Source organism: Stigmatopora argus, chromosome 8 (assembly GCF_051989625.1).
Source record: "Stigmatopora argus isolate UIUO_Sarg chromosome 8, RoL_Sarg_1.0, whole genome shotgun sequence".
NCBI lineage: Eukaryota > Metazoa > Chordata > Actinopteri > Syngnathiformes > Syngnathidae > Stigmatopora > Stigmatopora argus.
Genome location: NC_135394.1, coordinates 7,497,707 through 7,519,115, shown reverse-complemented (window position 1 = coordinate 7,519,115; position 21,409 = coordinate 7,497,707). Strand labels below are relative to the sequence as shown.

General features: G+C 40.7%; 1 protein-coding gene across 3 annotated transcripts in view; it reads left to right on the top strand.

The window, feature by feature from the left end:
- Positions 1-4,486: 4,486 nt before the first annotated feature.
- The window catches only part of her6 (hairy-related 6), a 43,284-nt gene continuing 26,361 nt past the window's right edge, over positions 4,487-21,409 (top strand). The window contains exons 1-2 of one of the 3 annotated variants that reach the window (XM_077606604.1): positions 4,487-4,629; positions 5,983-6,045. The gene's annotated coding sequence lies outside the window, so the exon portion shown is untranslated. Of the gene's footprint in view, positions 4,630-4,714; positions 4,893-5,982; positions 6,046-21,409 lie in introns of those variants that run through there. The other 2 variants (XM_077606603.1, XM_077606605.1) reach the window with 2 other exon arrangements.

Below are 21,409 nucleotides of genomic sequence, written 5' to 3'. Positions count from 1 at the left end.
AACCATTCTTTTAAAAAAAAAACAGATGGATTATTTGTTATACCCCTACAAAATATGTATAAAGAGGTACCTCTATTTACAAAATTAATTTGTTCCAGAAGTGGTTTCATAAGTTAAGTTTGTAATAAGTAGAGTTTTACATGTAAATACCCCAATCCGTTCCCAAGTTGCAATACAACCCCTTAAAGTTACAAAAAAAAGACAAAGAGCAGAAAAATATTTTTTAAAACGTTAAAATGATTAAGACATGCAAATACATTTTTCATTAAGGTGGAAGGCAGAGTGAGTAGAAAAGAAAAGTTAATGGTGGATGAGGGAGGGAGGAGGAGGCAAACGTTTGGCAGCTGAGAAAACATACATACCCACACAGGCAAACATAGAACTTCAAATTATGGTACGTTTAAAATATTGATCCAACGGCGATTGCCTTTGACGACTTTGACAAAAGTTGTTCCAGTGATAAACAGGAGGAAATGAGTTAAAAACGATAGAACTTTTTTTAAAAATCAGAAAACAATGTTGTTTTAGTTACATCTAGTTTTAAATCCAAACAAATCAGAGGTTATTTAACATTGTATGATGATCTATGTCAGACTTTGGAGAACTGTACATACTAGATTGTACCATATATACCTCGCCACCGAGTATAAGTAGACCCGACGAAGAATACACAATGCATAGGAAAAAAAATGTCCTCCTAGATTGGTATTTTTTTGGGAGGCTTTTTTTAAAATCGGAAACAAATAACAAACATACTTAAATGTAAAATGGAACCAACAAACCAAAGAGGCATCTTTAAATATACGTTTTTCAGATAACTAAAACAATCAAAAAACAAAACATCATCAAGGCTTTCGGTGGATAGAGAAGAAAAATCAATATCTATGTCGCACTTGAGTTGCAGGCCCAATCCAAACTATCAAAAAATGTGCGATGTAGTATAGTCGAGAAAATACATTATATATAGTTTGTCCCGTTTCTACAAGTAGATTTTATTTTTATTTTTTTGCTCCTCTGTTACCCCTCTCATCTATAAGCGCCAAATCGCCTGAGTGGCCAGGTGCTTGTGGAGAGGGTGAACTCGATGGCTGATGGAGAGCAGGGAGCGGTTGAAGGCAGGCGCCCTGCTGCTCTCTGTCAGGAGAGGCCCCCACTGACGTTTATAAATGAGGGCCCCCCCACTCTTTCACTGCTGGCTGCTCAAGAGAAAAAGCATCTTCTTCACTTGTGTTGTGAGCACCTCTTGCTGAGAGAGGAGTGGCTATTGGCACTGAGAACCGCGCCACACTTGACTCTGTTAATCTCCAAAACTCAGTTTGATCTTCCGCGGCTGAGTTGGGGATATGGCGCTCCGTTGAAAAGATGCCAAACGATCAAGGCGTTTGAACAGAAAACAACATTCCAAAGGTGATTTCATAAGTGCGAGGCAAAATTTGCATTTTCCCCATCGCAGGTCATGGGAAGCGTTGCATGTATTAACTTGAATTCAGTTATTTGTTTGATGAACGAAATAGAATTATGATACGAGCACATTCACATTATGAGTTTTGGCGTGGAACAGATTGTGCTCGTAACATGAGGGTCCACTGTAAACTTAATAGGACTGGTTTGACATGTTAAATTGGTGAACACAATCAAATCAATTTTAAAAAAAAAAAGACAGAACATCGATTTCTATCCTCATCTTTTAGACATGCTGCTCTGGCAAAAAAAAATCCATTAACGTTGTATGCTTGAGCTATGATGTAGATGGAACTAATCCAGACGACTATCTATCTACCTTTTACCTGAAGGTCTTCCTGCGATTTACCAGCGTTTCCGGGTAGCCAAAACTCACCTGCCTGCTGTGCTTATATGTGATTCCAGGAACATAAACTCAAATCCACCCAGCTTCTCCCCGAGCGTTCCCGCAACAAAATCGGCTCTTGTATCGGGGGCCGCCACTACAAAATGTGTATGAGAGGATTAGGGGCTCCTTGACCGCTCCTTCAAATGCGCTCCCAGCATGGCTGCCACGATTATGACCATTAGATACCCCGACCATGAGGAGCACATGAAAGAGAGGAAAACACGCGGCTTTTCCCAGGGCCGGGTTTGACCACACGCCTGGAAAAAATGAATGTATAATCCCAGCGCGAACAAAGGCGAGAGGCGAAGAGTGTTGTGCTAGCTTGCTGAGAGAGGCTTTATGTTTCTATTGCCTTCATTGAGCCTCTGAGTGCAATAATAATGATTCAAGGCTCGATTAAAAGTGGGGACAAGGGCCGTGTAGTCTGCAAAGTAATTTGAGGGGTTTTCTATATGGGAAAATTCTTCTGCAAAAGGACTTCAGATGAGAGCACAGACACGCATACACCGCAGTTAATGTCTTCTGTGAAGCTGCTGGCGTGAAAGGTGATCCTATATTATTCCGCACGCTTTTTCACTGTAGGTTAAAGTGCTCCGGGGGGATGGAGATTTACATGGGTGGTGTGTATTTGAACATCCGAGGACAGGTAGATGCCAGCTGAGAGTCGGAGAGCTTCGGAGCATCCCAAGTGTCGAATGCAGACGGGGTGCAGCAGTATGTGGAGTCCAATGACAGACACAATGAAAAGAAAGCAGTGTTACGCAGTATATAAGCAATACTTTTGGTGACACTTTTCCATCAGGTGGGAAAATGAAAATCCCAAATTGACAAGGGGTGCAATTTTTTTCTTCTATTAATTGAATGGCAATGTTTTTAATTCAAATTTATTTATATTATTATTTAAGACATTCGATGGTGCTGTGGTTCTTTCTTCTGACTTTGGTGTGGGCAGTCTGGGTTCGATTCCAACTCAGTGGAAATGTGATTGTGAGAGTGAGTGCTCGTCTGTCTCTCAGTGTGCTCTATGACTGACTGGCGACCACTCTAGGGTGTCGTCTGCCTTCTGCCTGAAGTCAGCTGGGACAGGCTCCAGCAATGCTCCGCAATCCTTACGAGGATTTGCGGTATGGAAGATGAATGAATATTATTATTTATCTGTTTGTTTGTTTGTTATTTGTGCACTTCCCTACTTATGCTGTTGACTACTTATTTATTAGTTATATGTTTTTATAATTTGTTATTCATTAATTATTTATTTGTCTGTTTGTTGTTATTTGTGCACTTCATGGTGAATCTTTAAATCTCATTATTAGATTAGATTAGAACTTTATTTAATCCCGTATTTGGGAAATTTCTATACTACTTGTATAATGACAATAAAAGCATTCAATTCAATTATCTTCAACCTGCACAAGGGACTAAAGATGGAAATTAGCCTTTGGCTATGAACTTACATATTTACATATACTATATGTTCATTAATATGTACTGTCCCTCTATTGAATAAATCAAACTCAAGTGGAATTATTAGATTGTGTCTCATGGGACACCAAAAAACTGCTACTGCTACATTTATTTAAAATCTGTCCAAATCACTTTGAATATTGAGTCAGATTGAGCTATGACTCTTCTTGAGTATTACCAACAGAAGCCCTACGTAATGCCGTCAGATTCCCAGGAGGCCCTCCATTGTCCATCCCATAGAGCGCTCCTTCTCCCTTAGGCAGAAAGACTCCCTGTGCTGCCATGATATCTTGTGTTTTCATCTCTGGCTAGACCATATCTGCTGTTGAATTTGAACCTCTATGGTGATGGGCCCGTGGGAATATGTGCTCATCACCTGGAGGTACGAGATTAAGTGGAAGATGGTAACCGATGCGTGGGAAGGGACAAAAGGAACTGTTGATATTTTGGGGAAAATGCTCACTCACGCCAATGTGAGTCAAACATGAACATAAAGAAACTTGACTAGTGAGTGTGAATACAAGTCCCCTGTAATTGACTGGCGACCAATCCAGCATGTACCTTGTCTCTCGCTCTGATTGTCCAGGGATGGTTGCATATGAGTTGAAGTTGGCCCGGTGTACAAGTGGTTAGTGCGTCAGTGCGTCACCCTCACAATTCTGGGGTTGAGGGTTCAATCCCAGGTCAGTCCTCACTGTGTGGAGTTCTCCCCAGGCTATTGTGGATTTTCTGTGGGTACTCTGGTTTCCTCCCACATTCCAAAAACATAGATGTAGGCTGGTTGAACACTCTAAATTGCCCCGGGGTATGAGTGTAAGCGTGAATGGTCGTCCGTCTCCTTGTGCCGAGCGATTGACCACCAATTCAGGGTGTCCCCTGCCTAGTAGCCAATGTCTGCTAGGATAGGCTCCAGGACCCACTGCGGGCCTTGAGAGAATAAGTGGTACAGAAAATTAACAACTTGATTTTTTTTCCCTAATAAGTAAACTGTTTAATGTGGTATTTTAATGTATGAATACAATCACAACGGGCTATAATTAATGCTACGTACACTTAAACGTATAAGGAAGTCTTCAAAATTGAATGTGCGCCTATTTTCATGAACAACCACTGAAGACTGCATTGGGGCTTGGTTGTAGTTTTTCCATTGGCCGCTAGGGGACAGCGTTGGCTCTGAATTCTGTGCAGGTTATTGGACGACAAAAGAAGCAGGAAGGATTAGAGCAGCAAGCCCATGAGGAAAACCACATAATTGATTAAGTTTGGTCTACTTCAGAGGTGGTGGTTTTCATCACATACTTAGGCCACTGTGTCATGTAAGTGTGGGAATGACATATCTTTTGCTTCATTGCTCTTGACGCACGTGCAAATTAAAGTGGCAACAATATTACCACGCCTCCCCCACCTGGTGATAATGAACAAGCCAGCTGGATGGATTGTTAGTTATCTACACTTAGTTTTAAGTCAGCGTTAATGCTGCTCGCAATGTTGCCCGATGAACTTTTTATTTAACTTTCACTTGAAAGGAAGTGTGTTTATTTTATTGTCATTGTTTATGCATTTATTGTTCCTACAATTTGTAAGTATATGGTGTATTTAGTATTATTTTTAGTCGACAAACATTTGCTGTAATTTGCTATTGTTTGATCTAAAATCTAAATTTTCTTTCACTTTGTAATTTTCGCTGGTTACATTTTGTTATCTTACACTACACAAGAATTCAATTAGGTATGTGACATGCAAAAAAATAATATTGCTCACCTGTTTTTCTTTAAGTGTCCTTTTAGTATGGTTTGCAAAGATCCTCATAAATGGATTTTTTTGTGAGTCAAAAAGGTCTATTTAAAGAAGTCGTGATATGTGATTATACTCTTATATAAAAATAAGATGTCATTTTTGAAAATAACAACAATAAACATCGAAAATAAGAATGAAATGAAATTGAAATATCATAATTTAATTTAAATAGGTAAATAAAACAAAACATTACATGTGGCAATCACCAATATATCAAGTGCTGTTTTTCAAATGTATTTTTGATTTTTTTAAAAACATAAGAAAAATAAATTAGACCCTTTATATATTGTTAAACTGTAAAATACTCTTAATGCACTACATTACAACTGTTAATTGTCAATGGTAGTGTGAAACTTGGAGTGCAATTGTATATGGCTGTCCTTTTTTTTTTTTCATTGATACACACTCTTTGAAAATACATTTTTATCTACCGGAACTCTACATCACTGCAACTTGACCGTAGCTGATGATTGATTTAAATGAAAATAAACACACACAAAAAAACAAAAAACATCTTCGGGGTCTGTGTATAGTCACGTCCTAGTATACATGTGCCCACTGAGCCACATTACATGTGAGGGAAGGACAGTTTGATGCCAAAAATTGCTTGAAGGCTTCTGATTTCCAGTGAACTTTTGTTGCCTTTTTGTTTTGTGGTGTGCCATGGCATTTTTTCCACTGTGAAATATGTACCTTGTAATAAAGTTGGCGAAACACTACTCAACTAGCAGTCGGGACTGCTCTAGCGTCCATTCATATGTTGAAAAGGATGATTCTTCCCTTTGTCTTAATTTACAGATGTGAAGCCTTTTGAATGTTAAATCCAATGGCTTGCACACTTTTTACATTAAGATGTCCTGTGTTTGTTTCAGGGATCACATTACCACACCAGAAGTCTTGTAGACAGACCTTCACAGTCTTGATCGCCACCCAAGGTAAGAACAACACAAAAAGTCTCTGATGGTTGACTGTCTGACACCACGGTAGTGGTCCGGGGAAGTCTTGGTGTGCTGGTCTTTTCTGTGTTTTTCATGCTTCCTTTGGGGGGGGGTGTTGACTCAGATGGAACAAGCAAACAGAACCAGGGTGAATCCGCGTGGGCGCTCCATTCTTATGGAGCTGCAGCCCAGTGGATTAGGGTAATGCTGGCCCATGAGGGGGTGTTGCAGATCGACCTTCTCTGACAGGAGGTAATGGATTAGGCCGTTGTTGGGACCTGGCAATGAAGAAAGGTTGGATTCAGGGGGACAGATCAGTCCACGAGCAGCCCAATCATAGATCAGGACATGTTGACAAGAGGTTATCCTGTTGTAGGAGTTGTCGAGGTCTGATTGATATCTGGGGAGGTTCACGTTCTGAAACGTAGGCTACATTTAGACCACAGCTTGAAGTGGCCAGAACACAGATATCTTTGCTTTCAATTGACTGGCGTGAGATTTTTTTCATGATGACTTGAGCAGGGCACATGGAATCTGATATTTTTTGGAAGGAGAACGAAGTCTAGGATTTATGCGATAATGTCTGTTTGTATTTTTCAGCAACAGGTGAAATTGTGGGATATACATGTGGCATCGTGACCTTCCCAATGTCTGCCGTGATAGTCAATGATTCTCCTCTGTCTGAAATCGTAAGGTCTGAGTCAGGCATTAGAGCTCACTGGCTCAATGTCAACATGTACTGTGAAATGCCTTAGTCAAGCACCTGTGTTACTGTTTTATGACCTTTTTTAAACATTAATATTTAAACATGGGCTTATTTGGACATTTAAGCAGAAAATAAAAGTACTCATGGGGAATACGTTTGTCCTCGGAAGAATTTCCAAAATCCCAGCAGTTTTTCAAAAAGCAAAGTACACTAAAGATGTCTGTATCTGGCAGGATGGGGTAACACAATGTCCAATGAATTAAAGCAAGACTTGTAACACTAATTCAAATTTCTTTAAATTATAATTATGACATTGATATGTTCTCATATAGATTGGTAATTTTCCTGCATTTCAATTTGTGATGTTAGGATTTGGATTGACTACAAGCGTGGCCACAGAACAAATTAGACGCATATCTCAAGGCGCCACTAATAAAGTTATGATTACTGCCCATGATAACATGATTATTCACATGACTAGTGCACAGCAAACATGCTGTCTGATAAAGCATTTTGAGGTCATCGAGAAGAAAAGGTGCTTTTGACAAGTAATCCAATAAATCACACGCATACAGTACATTGAACCCTGAGACAGCTAGTAAATCCACACGCATGTAGTGAGATCAGGTTCCAGTGAGCTCTGGCGATAGCACCAATCCCCGGAAACGGCAGTAGTATGATATCATTGCCATTTTTTCAGCTGAAATGTGAAAAACAGATTTGCTCTTTTTATTGGTTGCCTTTGAAATTTGGCACACTTGACCCTCCTCCACTCTCCTGTTTTTACTACTTGCTGTGGTTGACTTCTCGGCGTTGAGTGTCTGGTGTTTACGTACTTTGTCACCTAGGCTAAACAGTAAATTGAGTTAATAAAGCGTTTGCACGTTGTCTTGGAAACCGCAAGGATAACTAGAATGAAGACTTAAAGTGAGGCTTGTCAGTCCACATTTAGAGGCAACAAGGGAAGAACAAATCAAGCTTTCTTGGTATTCTGGCACGGTTTATACATCCAAGACACTAAACGTGAAAAATGACATCTACGCTTAGGGATGGAAAATGATACTCCGAGGAGGTCCGGTTACGTTGGATTTATTTAAAACGGCAATGTTTTTCCTATCTTGAGCTAGAGGAAGAGCAGGCGGCCAAGTTTGCCAAGTTGAGTGAAAAGGGTGAGACGTGACTGACATGTGGCGAGAAGGCACCGATCCATCTCTTGTCAAATTTGTCACCTCACCACGCTCCGTGTGTCACGGCCTGGCACTCTCCTGCCGTGGGACGTGGGTGGCCTCCTGACACACGCTACAATGTGTGTCTCACGTCCGTCTGGGCTGAAAGAGCTCCCGAACACGCACCCACATAATGACACTGACACGGAGCCATCAGGCTCGTCACCGAGCCCAGACGGAGTCCCTGGCAAGAGCAGCTCGTCTTATCTCTGCATCACGCTTTTTCACCACCCCTCTCAGTCTCCTGAAGTGTGCTTTCCCTCTCTGATCCATCCCTTTTCACCAGCATGAGCGTAAGCAGCTGGCTGAGGGTGCCCGAATTGTTACGTTAAATGTGTTCACTACTGTAAGGCTCTCAGAAGTACAATTGACTTGGAGATATTAAAATATGATAAGAGTTCTAAGTTGGTTTCAGTACCATTGTATTTTTCAGCTGTACTTTTTGGGAGGCAAACATGCCCGCTGAATGGGACTACCACTCTTTAGAAAATATTCATAGTGACAAAGCATCATATAATATTTGTAAACAAAGCATTTCTTGAGGGGTTACCACCTGGGACAACTTTATTATAAAGAAATTGTATTTGTCGTTGCTTTCATTTTAAATGGGGCTTGAATAGTTAAAGAAGTTCCAGCAAGCACAAATTAGCAAAGGTAATTACAGATCTTAGTAGTAGTGCAGTCCTTACGTCGGGGTATTTGTTGTGTCCAGTTGCTGCTTTACATGATTTTATCAGACTGACTGTCAGTCGGTAGAATAGCTGTTGCTGTTCTTCCTGCTCTCTTAGCTGAAATTCTGTGAATTCATCTGCAAATTTGGAGCGATCATTCATATTCACTGAGGGAGCCCGCGTGTGTTCACATGGCAGATGCCGCTCCATTTGCTGACACGATGCATATTCATTGGGGTGCATTCCTGCAGGTGTGTTTGCAGGCAGCGCTTTGCCTGCGATGCACCCACTCGGCATTAAGACTCTGAGGAGGAGGCTGTCCGAAGCTTTTGTGACAATGGGTCCCCCTCCGGACCTTCTCCGTGGGTGTGAGTCGGAGGCATTTAAAGGCCATTTGCACCCTGGTGAGACCCCCAAAGAAGCCCCCACATTCTGGGGATGACTACCTGCCCAGGAGCTCCCTCTCATCCCATCTGTCCTGTTAAGAGCCTGAAGGAAAGCTTCTCTTCCTCTCTCCCTTCTCCATGGTGCTCCTGGAAGTGCTACAGGTCCGGGCACACGAAAGCGTCTTGCTGATTGCTGACTCAGCTACCCATTAGGCTGACAGTGCAAGTGGGGCAAGGCAGGGGGTGTGCGTGGGTGTGCGAGGGTGTGTGGAGGAGGCTGGTAGGTTGCCGTTGATTGTATTTGTTGCATCTGTTGGTGTGCGTGGGAGTTAGTCGGTGGGTGATTGAGCATTCATTAAGGGTGATGGATGTGGGCGTGTGTGAGCAGACAGATACATGTGTAGGAGGTGGAGGATGTGTGTGGGGGTGCGTGAAGGAGGAATTCAGTCGGTGGCTGAAAGCGTTGGTGTAGGTCGGTGTTTGCCAACCAAGGGTTCAAGACAATTATAATGAGTAGGTGGAAACATTTAAAAATTCATTTCCAATATTAGAATTTAAAAATTCTGTCACTTCCTTGTCAAGCGAATGATACTTGCCCTGCAACTAGTTTTCCATAGGATATCCGAACATGTATTTCGTACATAACCATATATTTTGAATTTTTCTCTTCCTTTGAGCCTTGCAACTTTTTAGAACGTTTTTATTGGCTAACAATCTCCATGCCTACTTATTGAAGTTAGCTTACATTTGATTCATTTTGTTTACAGGCCAGAAGCATCATCACGTTGTTTTGTTTAGAATCTGGAACTACTACCATGAGTCCATTATACAACTACACTACGTTTTCAAGTGTAGCAGTGTGAGCTTAGGTACATTGTCGAAGGCACTTTTAGCTTTGTTGCTAAGATGAGGCTGTTATGGTCACGCTGATACACAGCTGGCCTGTCAGCAAGTTTTTTTTAAGTCCTTAGAAGCCCAGTGCAAACAGGAGGACAACAAGTAAAGGCCCCTAAGTCCATAGTTTCAGGCGGTACATATAAGGAAAAATTTGAGAAACCACTGGTGAAGATGGCTGTGTCATTTCAATAATCATGGAAACTGACTGAAGATTCTTTCAAAAATCATACGACCATTCACAATCTTGCCAACATACTTTTACTTATTGGGTTAGAATCAATTCCTTTAGATCTAGTACTTAACACACCAGAGTCTGCATGTGAAGATGGTACTCCTATATCCAAAACATAATCTATTACACTGACATAACCACCAGTACATTTCCACTTCTGAAGTTGAATCCAAGGGACATGTTGATCCAAGATGATCCGTCCATGAAAAATTAATGCTCATTTGTTTGTTGTTTCTTCCCACATGGCCTCATTGTTGGATTTAAGGTCGCATATTTTCACCGTTTTTCTCTGCACCCAAACTTGCAGAATAAACTCCCCTTTGTACATGGAAATTGAGAAGCATAACTTCCTCCCTGCTGCACCTCTCTCTAAGTGGGAGGATGACTGTAGACGTGAACACTTTTTGGCAAGCAGACATGCCGGCGGCTGCACACACATGCGAGACCGGCAGTCGTGGTAAAGACCCAACTTATTATAAGCAGCATTTGGTCCAGTTCTAACCTCTGCAAGATTTGGCTCGGGTTGGTTGTCTCCTTGCTGCCAGTACCTGTTTTCCCTCATCCTCCCTGTGTGAGCGGAGGAGTCACAGGAGAGGAGGCTAGGCAGGGAGAGTCCCACGGCTCCGACTGCGAAGCCCTCGCTTGTTTATTTGGTCAAGAAAAACCAAAATAAGCTCCGGCCAGGCGTTTCTCCTGTGGACACGGGCCACGGCAGCATTTTTCATGCCAATGTTGGTGATAATGCTTGATTGTGGATACTGCGCAGCAAAGTTCACCAAGCATGACTCATTGGTGGAGAAGGAAATGACCAGGTCACTTCATGTTCCCACACCTACTCCTGTTTTACAGTTCTTCACCCTTGCTCGGCACTCACTGAATGAGTTCCTTTGTTTAACATAGCAGTGTTCGCCTGCCAAATAGAAATGAAGAGATCCAAAAACATTTTCCCTTTTTTAATAAAGAACAAAAATAACATTGATCATCCTTTTCTAAATGGAGAGCATAATGGGGCCAGTACTACACTTCTGTGCATTTGACTTTTGAAGGTTCATTTGATATCCATGCATTTTTATAGACATTTGCTATGATGATAATGAGTGGCCTGAGACTCATGGGCTACCTAAGGCTTGCAAAGCTGTGTTCACAAGCAGACTTTTTTTGTCATTTGGAAGTCATTAGAAATCATTCCTGTTTGAAATGATAATTCTGTTCGGATTCGAATTAGCAAAAGGACACCACTGTGAACCCACGTGAAAATTTACAAGTATTAAATGTGTTTTTGTTTCTCAATAATTAAATTATTTAATTGAGAGGACATTACCTTCATTTAGGTTCTGAAACCTTCCCAAGACTCAAGAAAAAGTAAATAAATGTTTAAAATTCATTAAAAAAAAACCATTTCTTTTTCCCTGAGGCATTTCCATCAATGTGTTTGTTCGAAACTGGGTTAAAGAAAAATTGAGTATCATTTGAATTTCTCATTTCATTCTAAAACGCCACTTGTCACACTTTAATTTTTGCCAAATATATGTGCTCAGAAAAAAAGCAAATGCTATTCTGCCAATGTATGTATTCTTTTTTCACTTTTGATTGGATACTATTTAATCACATCCGTCAAGCTTTTTTGAGTGAGTACAGTAAGTTAATTTAATGTCATCGTCCTTTTCTTTCAAAAGGTCACTGTTATTTGATGACATACTTTCTTGCGTCACTCCCGACGCAAAGTGCTGAGGTGGTGTGAAAACAACAGTACCAACTGTTTGAGCACGTACTGTAGTAGGAGGTGGTGATATTGACTGATGAATAAGTCGCTTTTCAGCAGATGCAACAATCTGTTGAAAACCCAAGTCTGCATGCAGGCATAAAACTACTCATGTACTATAGAAAGTATAGCACTGTCTTTGAAAGACCTTATTTTGTATGACTGTGTAAATGTAATGCAGCTATACGTAATTTCCACTTCTTTTGTGCATTGGAAAAAATATGGGGAAAAATGCTTGATAGTTTTGATTCTGTAATCTCTCCTTTCCTCTGAAGCTTCAGAACTCTAATTCACTAAATGAATGTTTCCCACACTTCTCCATCTGTAACCCCTGATAAGCAGAACATATTAAGCATAATGATTGTCTGATACCCTGTTGCATTTAAAGATTAAGGTCCTATAACATAAAAAAGATCAATATTCTCCGTTGCTCGGTCACTATCGTCACACACAGGACTGTCTAGTTGTTCCAGGAGGGGTGTGTAATCATCTGGTGGTGCTAATTTACAGTCTGTCTTTTCTCTGAACACTGGGTGAGAGTGAATTACTTTATTACAAGTGTTTACGTACTGAGCAGGTTTGGCTGTTTTGATTGCTGAGATATGAATAAGAAGCGTGCATTAAAGGATCTATTGTGCATGAGTTTGTAAGCTTTCAGCTAATTCTGTCCGTTGGTTGACAAATGTCCAGCATGCGAGTCTAGTATTTCAAGCTTGGCTGTGAGTTATCACTTTGGAATTTGCGCATCTCATACATTTCATAAGTTTCTCTTCTGTTCTCACGGGTCGTCTGGATCCGTGATTATCAAAGACGTTGGCGGATGGTAAGCGCCAAGCTGACTCCTTCCGTCAGCACTCGGGCGATGAACCCATGACATTGTCCATTTCCTCTCTTCCATTGAAATACACAGAGCAGCTCGCTTTTACCTGGAGGAGAAATGTTCACCTGAACTCCCCGTCCTCGGTTTGTCTATAAGCGCTTTGATGTGAGCCACGTTAGGTCAAGCCGCTGCATCTTTAACGTGACCTAGTAGACCAGAATGAATAGCTTCCCCTGTCTGAGGTGCCTCTGTAGGGAAAAAAATACAACAGGCTCGCTTGTTGTTGGTCTGTGTGAAGGCATTCCCACCTGTGACTCAGGCTGTGAAATTTTGGGTGGTGGTTTGTGTGAAATATCAGTGGCAGAAAGGATACAGCTGTAGATCTAATTCTAAATGTATTAAACGGTGCTCAGATGATTCGCTCACGGTGTTGGTAAACTGACATGCGTAAATTACATCCCTTCTGCCTTCTATGGAGGTGATGTATTTATTTAGATATGTATTTGAACCATTTAGATTTTTTTAAATAAATGAATATGCCAACATCCCTGGACAAATCTACCATATTCAAAACATTATACAAGAATTAAGTTTTGAAAGAAGTCCAATTGGCAAGTCATCTAAAAAGCTGTATTCTCTAAGCATATTGTTTTTATCATTGCTGAACAGCACCAAAGTGGATTTTTCTGAATGAATACACAAAGCCTATGGTACGGATGAATGGCACGGCATGTCAACAGTATTAATTCAGTTAGTTTTTTTTATTGTGCTTTCAATAAACCCCAAACTACATTTGATGGATTTATTCGGAAAATTAAGAATTTCAAATCAACGTGTATCTTATGTATTTTCTTTTTTGAATTTCAAGTTCATGTGATGCTGCATTCCAAAAAAGGTGGAAAGGTACATGAAAACCATTGACCTTTTTTCACTATGGCATCAATGGAACTGCACAGGATTATAATCTTACCACTGCACGCCTTATAGTAATGTGAATAAAGATATGCCTTAAAGTTCCTTTTAACTTTTAATTGACTCTCAGTGGTAATTGTATAGCTCCATAGCACCTCAGCAGATGAGGCAGATCCCACAAAAGAACAGTGCCTTTGATTTAAAACCCATCATGAGAGTTTACAGCTATACCCCAGCTGACACCCTTGAGCATTCCGTGGAAACGGAGTAGAGTGGAGTGCACAATAGTATCTCTGTGGTGTCTTACTTGATAATACCAGTTGGACTATTTTGGATTCATCCATATCCCTTTACCAGCGATCAGAATAGCCTGGCTTTGATGGCTTGTAATTAATTACTAATTTACAGAGTCCATAACTTTTTATTCAACTCTGGTGTAAACTGTATTCTACAACCTACTGCCAGTTTAGTGTATCATCAAATAGTAGTTTTTTTTCTTTTAGGTAAGTAGAAAACGGTACAGGGCCAATTAGAGAAAATAAGAGCAAGATGGACAAGCCAGCCTGGGTGATTAAATCCTCGAATAAAATCCAGGCAATTAAGACTTGCGCATTCACTGCGCTTAATTGGTGATTTCTCTTTGGTGTAAAGTCGTCGGATGTCTATAGTTCAATTATTTGAAATATTATGATTCTTGGCTTGGTTAGTGAACTGCTCCATTGTGGCTGTGAAACTGATTACCACAAGCTCAGCAACGGGTTTTCGCAGTCACATGAGCAGCTTGTGTAGAATGCTGATCTCCCAAGGAGAGGTTAAGAAGAGGAGTCAGCAGCTCCCTGGGCAACAGAATCGCTCTTTGCCACCATGTCATCCATTCTGCGACCTAATCGAGTTATCATATCAACAAATCTCCCATCAGGGGCGCTGCAGCTGACAGTCTGAGAAAGACATCCACAGGGGACAACAAATTTTCAGCAGCAGGGCATTGCTAAGTGAAGAGCTAAGGCACCTGTAAAGGTCTCCTCTTCTGCCCACGGACAAGGCTCTCCTGCTGGGCATCACATTGATCTCTGGCCCCTGGTCAACCAGAGAACACAAGACTGGGCAAGCAGGAGCCATAGTTAATGTTCACAATGGGCTAGGCACACAATAGAGGCACTATATCACCAGGACTGTCAATAAATTTAAAAGCAACCCACAAACAATTAGCTCAAAGGGCAACGTAGTTTCATGGCCATAGGCATCCACTTTTCAGAGGAAGGAGACAAACTGTCCACCCACACGCCAATGGCAGCTGGGGATCGTGCCAAGAGAATATGATGACAGAACTCTTTAGATACCCACATGACCTCCAAGCGTGTCCTGCCAAAATGAACCACATGCTAGGCATACTAGGCTTCTAGTCACGAGATTGTTTATGACTTCTTTTTTTTCCACCCTGCAGGAAACGTCAGCCTATTGTTTGTCGTTATGGAATTATGTTGTTTCTTTGTCCTACGGTTGAACCTTTTAACAATATTAAGAAGCTGGATTGAGTAAATAAGATTACCAATTTATTACCCTAAAGATTTTTTCACAATCTTTTTTTTAAACAATTCCTTTATTCCTACCTAAGTCATCTTTTTCTCAAAATTGTGTTGTGGGGCAATAGCTGAAATCACCTTTCCGTTTTATTAGTTCTCAAAAAACGTTTTAAGTGATTGTTTCCTTTGTATAAGTATCAAGAAAGCTAGAATGGTTCTGAAAAGTCCCAGTGAATATGAAAATCTTATAGTTATCCCTTTGTCCAATTTGTTTACTTTTACTTACAAAAAGCTTTTTTGAAAGTAGTTTCCAGATGAAAGAAAACTTTATAACAACTCAGCCAGGTTTCAGGGTAGCCTCTTTGCATTCTCTTCATCTGGCACCTCCATAAATCATACGTCTGGCTACCACTACGCAGCTTGATCCATTGGCCATGAGCCAAGCCAGTGTCCGAACAAGGCCCTGACCCATGAACCTTGGCCAGAGCCTTTGGGCCAATGGGGCGAGACCATCAGAACTACGACCCCAGCAGCTAGGGCTACCTGCTGCTCCAGCATAAAGCAATTGGACACAGCCATCAGAATGATGGAGTATAGGGAATTATCCACGGTGACCATTCCAATAGCAGTTGACCACTACAGCTGACTTTATTTCAGCCATTCAAAAATGAAAAGCTGTATAAAATATTGTAGAAGAAATATACAAGAATTTTATTAGGTATGGGACAAAAAACTTGTTTGACCAAGAATTTGTTCTTAATATCAGAGATCCGAGCGTATCGTTAGCAAATTCCTCAACTGATGCAAAATCTGATAGTAGTAAAGCAGTACATTGACTTCCGAGCAGTTCACCACCAATCCTGTTACTAGGAATTGGTAAGGGTGCCATTTGGTACCAAATGTGGTACCAATTTAATTACGTTTTCCTGTAATTCGTATCTAATCATATCGCTTCCAAACTTGATTGCATCGTAATTGAACCATACTGCCTGTGAAAGTATTTGCTTTCATATCGTATAGCCACTCATGTATCTAGTGTAGATAGAGCTCAAGCATATAATTGTTTGCATTCGTCATTGAAAAAAAAAATCCCATTCCTATGGTTTGTCATAAAATGGCATACAAGCTTAAGCTGATATTGGACTATTTACAAGAGAAAAGTGAAGTATGTATACTTTATAGAAGAGGCTTGACATTTATTTCAGTTTCTGCAGTGGAAAAAGAGATTTCAAGAGAAAAGTGCATCATTTACTTTGGTAGCATTGCCATTCATCACACACTGTAATTTACATCAAATGATTCGCTCAGGCACCCCGCAACCTTCATGAGAAAGATTCTTTTTTCCCCCACCAACGTTCTGGCTTATCAATCACATTGTCATTGCTTTTACTAGCTAAGCTAAAAGTTTAGGCTTTGTTGATGACACAAGGTTCACACTGGTAGTATAATTCCTAACATTAGCCCAAACCAAGAAAAACTCTGTGGGATGCTAACCCCATGAAGCCTAACCTGCTGTCTATCTATCAAGAAGGAGGTGTGCCAGTGATTCCCCGCTTGGTTCTGTGTAAACTGAGGGCTTGTCTGGTCCCCACATCATCTAAAACACACACCTGAGGGACCCCCTCCATAGCTACACAATCGGCATCGACTATGCCCTGCCGAGTTAAACTCTCCGTGCAAACAAATGCACTTAACTGACAGGCAGCTTAAGCAAATGGCTTGTTTGGGGAGAGGGTCGAGTCTTGTGAGGTTTTTAGGAAGGCCGGGTGAATTTCAGCTTGCGGCATTTGCATCACAGAAACATGTGAAAAAGCACCACCTGGATATAACCCACCTGAATTGACCGGTGACAAATGGTTGGGAATGCACACAGTTTTTATTCTTCATGTAACATGGATAAGTGATATCTGGTCTAAAGCCTACAGATATAATATATACTATAGATGTTCTGAATTTCAGTTTCATCCCTGCTAACATCAGAATTGTGGAAACGGTCAATGAATCAGTTAATTACACAATGCTAAAGCAATAAAAAAGTATGCCATTTTCACTTTGTTTTATTACACTATTTTTGTTTACACAGTAAATTTGTATGAATTTACATGCAACTCTGCGAACCCGTTGAGATCAGCAGGTGACATTTGTTGTATTTACCAAAACAAATGACCCATAGCAATAATGTATTTGACTTTTCGTAATTAATTATAGCCTTCATTTGCATTACCCAGTGCTGGCTATATCGGTAAACCGAAGTGTTTGCTCCTCAGTGTGTGTTTGTGTATGTAATGTTTAGGTGTGTTCTCTATTCTTAGCACTGATAATGTAGTTTGGAGAATACACACATGGTCTCAAAAAGGTTGTTCATGAAAAATGTAGTGATCACATTTTAAAATTATTTTATGAATATTAAATGCATGTCCCTCTGACCTTAAGTGTGTGCAATCTAATCAATCCTTCAGCTTTGCCACACAAATTATCCTTTGTGCTATTTGTCGAAAGGTCCAGAGTTGTCTTCAAAGCATTTTCAATATGGGCCAGTAGATCCCATTACTCATCTCTAGAGAAGTTTAGTTTGGGGGTCTTGACACCATGAAAGGGATTGTGGACATTATGCCTTCTAAAGTCTCCTAGCTCCCAAACTAAATGAACATAGAGGGTAGGTGGGCGTGATATCGTCTTCTTAATAGGCGAAACTGGACAGACAATCTGACGGCAGCATCTGCCTGCTTTGTCAACTTCGAGGAACTTAATGGAGGAACGAAGCATCAAATGCGCAACGGGACCAGATGTGGACAGAGATGGATGGTTGGGAGGTCACAGGCTGGAACTGGCCAGCGGTTGTGGTTTCTTATCTCTGCCCTTTACTGGACAATTGATTTGTTGTGGGCCGTTAGTCACCACATCCCTCCCAGTCAAAAGCATTGCCAGCCCACATGTATATGGGCTATTTAACGGAGGGAGGTGAATGTCAATGTTTCTGGTAATTTCTAGTATAATATTGATACAAATTTAATATTTTTGGATCATTTGAATTTAGATATTTTGAAGGATTTTTTTTCTCTTTTACTCCATTCGTTTCCAGGATTCACTTGCTTGAGACAATCTTCATATGTGGTGGTAGTGGTAATAGTAGTAGTAGTAGTAATAGCACGGGAAATGTTTTGCACTCAGGGATCTAATCCAGTACTTATGTATTTGGCTTGCAAAAAACTGTTCTACTGTTCCTGAGCTCCATTTAAATTCTAGCAGGTGGCTGAGTAAACCACCAATTAGCCAACTTCATGGTTTGGTCAAACTAAGCCCATAGGAGCATTATCTCTGTTCGCATGAACTGAAATGAAAATGTCAGCAGGGATTCTTTTTCAGGTTGGTTTGTTTTATTATTTGAATGTAATTGTTTGGGATGGTAATAGCATTCAAATCCAACTTAGTCTTAAGGATCTTTTCATGGAATGTCAATAAAAAGATTGGATCATGCCTTGCTGACAAATTGCTTCACCGCATGGTTATTCAGACAGTTGTGAGTCTTAGTGGAGCGCTGCAACAGTTGGTACAAGAATGATTTGAAGGATGACTGTTTGACTTTAACCCCATCGGCATTTTCTTTTAGTTATCGTCATGCACTCAGGTCTTTGGTCCATGGCCATCTGTTCAAGAATTTTTGCCGCCTTACCTTTTAATCTTGGTTTTAGATTTGGTTCCTTCGCTTATTTGGAAGCCTTTTGAGTTTCTGGATGAGAGTGAAATTAATTGTGTGCTAAGCTGAGTGGAATTAATAGCTTCTGCTGAAACCTGTTGCCAATGGTGGCTTAGTCCTTGCCGATCCCCCTGATCCTGCTTGTTACAGGAGCTTGGCCATTGTAGACGGTGAGATGATTGTGTGGTTTCAGCCTCTTGTCTCTGGTTCTTTTGTTTTGAAGGGAGCCTAGGGATCTCCCCTTTTGTCTGTGCCTATGTTCCTTTCAGGCAGTATCACAGCTGGCCCCTGTAATTCACTAAATACATTGGGTGACCCTACCCCCCAGGAAGCTACTGTAAACAGCCCCACCCACATCCAAATATTGCAGAACATATTAGAGCAGTGGTCCCCAAACTATTCCAGACAGGGCGGCAGTGGGTGCAGGTTTTCGTTCCAACCTGTAAGAGGAAAAACCTTTCTACCAATCTGGTATCTTAGTGCAATCAGTGGATTGCAGTCAAGTGCTTCTTTTTTCAGCAGAAACCTCATTGGTTAAACTTTTTGTGTTGGATCGGTTGGAACAAAAACATGCACCCACAGCGGCCCTCGAGGACCCGTTTGGAGACCTCTGTTTTAGAGCATCGACATGTGTATTATTAAGAAGGTGCTATAGAAAATGTCTTTAAAAAAATGACTTCTCGTGACATATCCTTTAGTAATGTTGAAGTAAAATTTTTACAGACTTGTTTATTTCTCATAATGTACAAGATGACCGGAACTTTGAACAACAATCCTGTTGGCGTTTCCCAAAGTACAAGATAATTCCTGGGAAAGTCCTGCATGTGTTGTCTAGCCATCTGCCAACCCTAAAGACGGCAAGGCATTGAGAGCCACAAATGACACTAGTATACCGTCCAGCAATTACCCTAAACAGCTTGATAATGGTTTTACGGTGTCTAGAATGAGGGCCTGCAAAATAAAACTACAGGATCCCCACAAAAAACGTACATGGCTGTAAATATGTATTAACCAGAAAATAGGCCTTGTGTGGGATCATTTAAGAGAGACAAAGACAGGCCTTCAGACAAAGAGCCAAGATGTGTTAAGAAAGAGGGAATTCTACTTAGCTAATGAGTTGCTCCATAGAAATGTAAAGGGTTAAGGTTTTAGGAGCAGCGGTGGCCCCACTGGTCAAGCCTGATAGAGTCTAAAGTACGGAGGTGCAGGCCACTTTGGTGACAAACTTTTGTGGCTCTGTTAATTTGCTTCTCCTTTGTTATTGCCTTTATGCATCCGTTCGCAGGAAAAAATAATAAACCACAGAATTACAAGCCTCTAGTTGAGAATGCTCATTACCCACATATATAATAAAACCTAAGCGGTAGACTACAAGTCAATTGAGCTCTAGGTCCTTCAACGTCAAGGACTATGTCACCGAATGGCTACTCAAGCTACCAAGAATGGCAAGCCATGAAAGAGGAATTGATGAGGGAACCCTTAGCCAACATTAGGTTATTGACTTTGAAACATACAGCTAGGCAACGGTCTTTTTAAGCTTCTGGTTCAATGTTTTGCAGAAAGTAAGTCTTGTTAGGCCAAATAAAAAATAAAAACGTTAAGTAAAAATACTGTAAAATAGTTCAGCATTGCTTTTTTTTAAAAAAATGTTTTGGGGTTTGTGCTGCAAAAATTGAAGATTCATTCTGAGAACTGTACGTTGGTGTTGAAGACAACTTAAAGCCCAAATGAGAAAACATAGTGGAACTGTTGACTGATCCTTTAATTATCCCATCTAAATGGATGAATTAAAGGGATATCTGTGTTTTTGTTCTGAGAAGATGGGGACTTGGAGATTATACGATCGATTGAAATGTAAAATAGCTTTTTTCATTACCCATAACCTCCCCATGAACCTTGACTGAAACAATGCACAAAGTTTCAAAGCCCAAGAGGCAGGCTCATCTTGGAGGGCCAAAGCTGGAAAATAAAATGGAATCATCAAAGGTAAAAGATTTGTAAATGGACAACTGTGGCAAATTTTACAACTTTGCCCTATATATATACATATATAAAGATTCATTTTTTTGTACTAGGTGCTTGTGCGAGGTGCTGGAGCCTACGCCAGCTATTGACTGAAATAAAGTGGGAACTTGAAATATTACTCAAAACTAATTATAGAAAAAAAATCGTATTTTTCTAGCTTTCTGGAAATCCAGCCCACACAAAAAGTAGTACCAATTATTCTAATTTGAAAGACTTAGGGCTGAGCACAAAGTACTAGCTTAGATATTTGCATGTTAATGTATATATAGATAGAATCCGTTAAACTCCTACCTTTTAAAAGAGTATTCAGTGTCCCTTTTCATGGAGGTCTTTTGACTGCTGTAAATGCGAGAGGAACAGTTTCAGGACACACCTAATCTCGACACCCTTCGTTCCACAGACTTCTTTCTGTGTTCATGCTTGGGGCTGCCCCCTTAATTCCAATCTTTATTGACACACTGATTAAATGTCACAGACTCCAGCCTGCCCTCATCCCACTTGAGG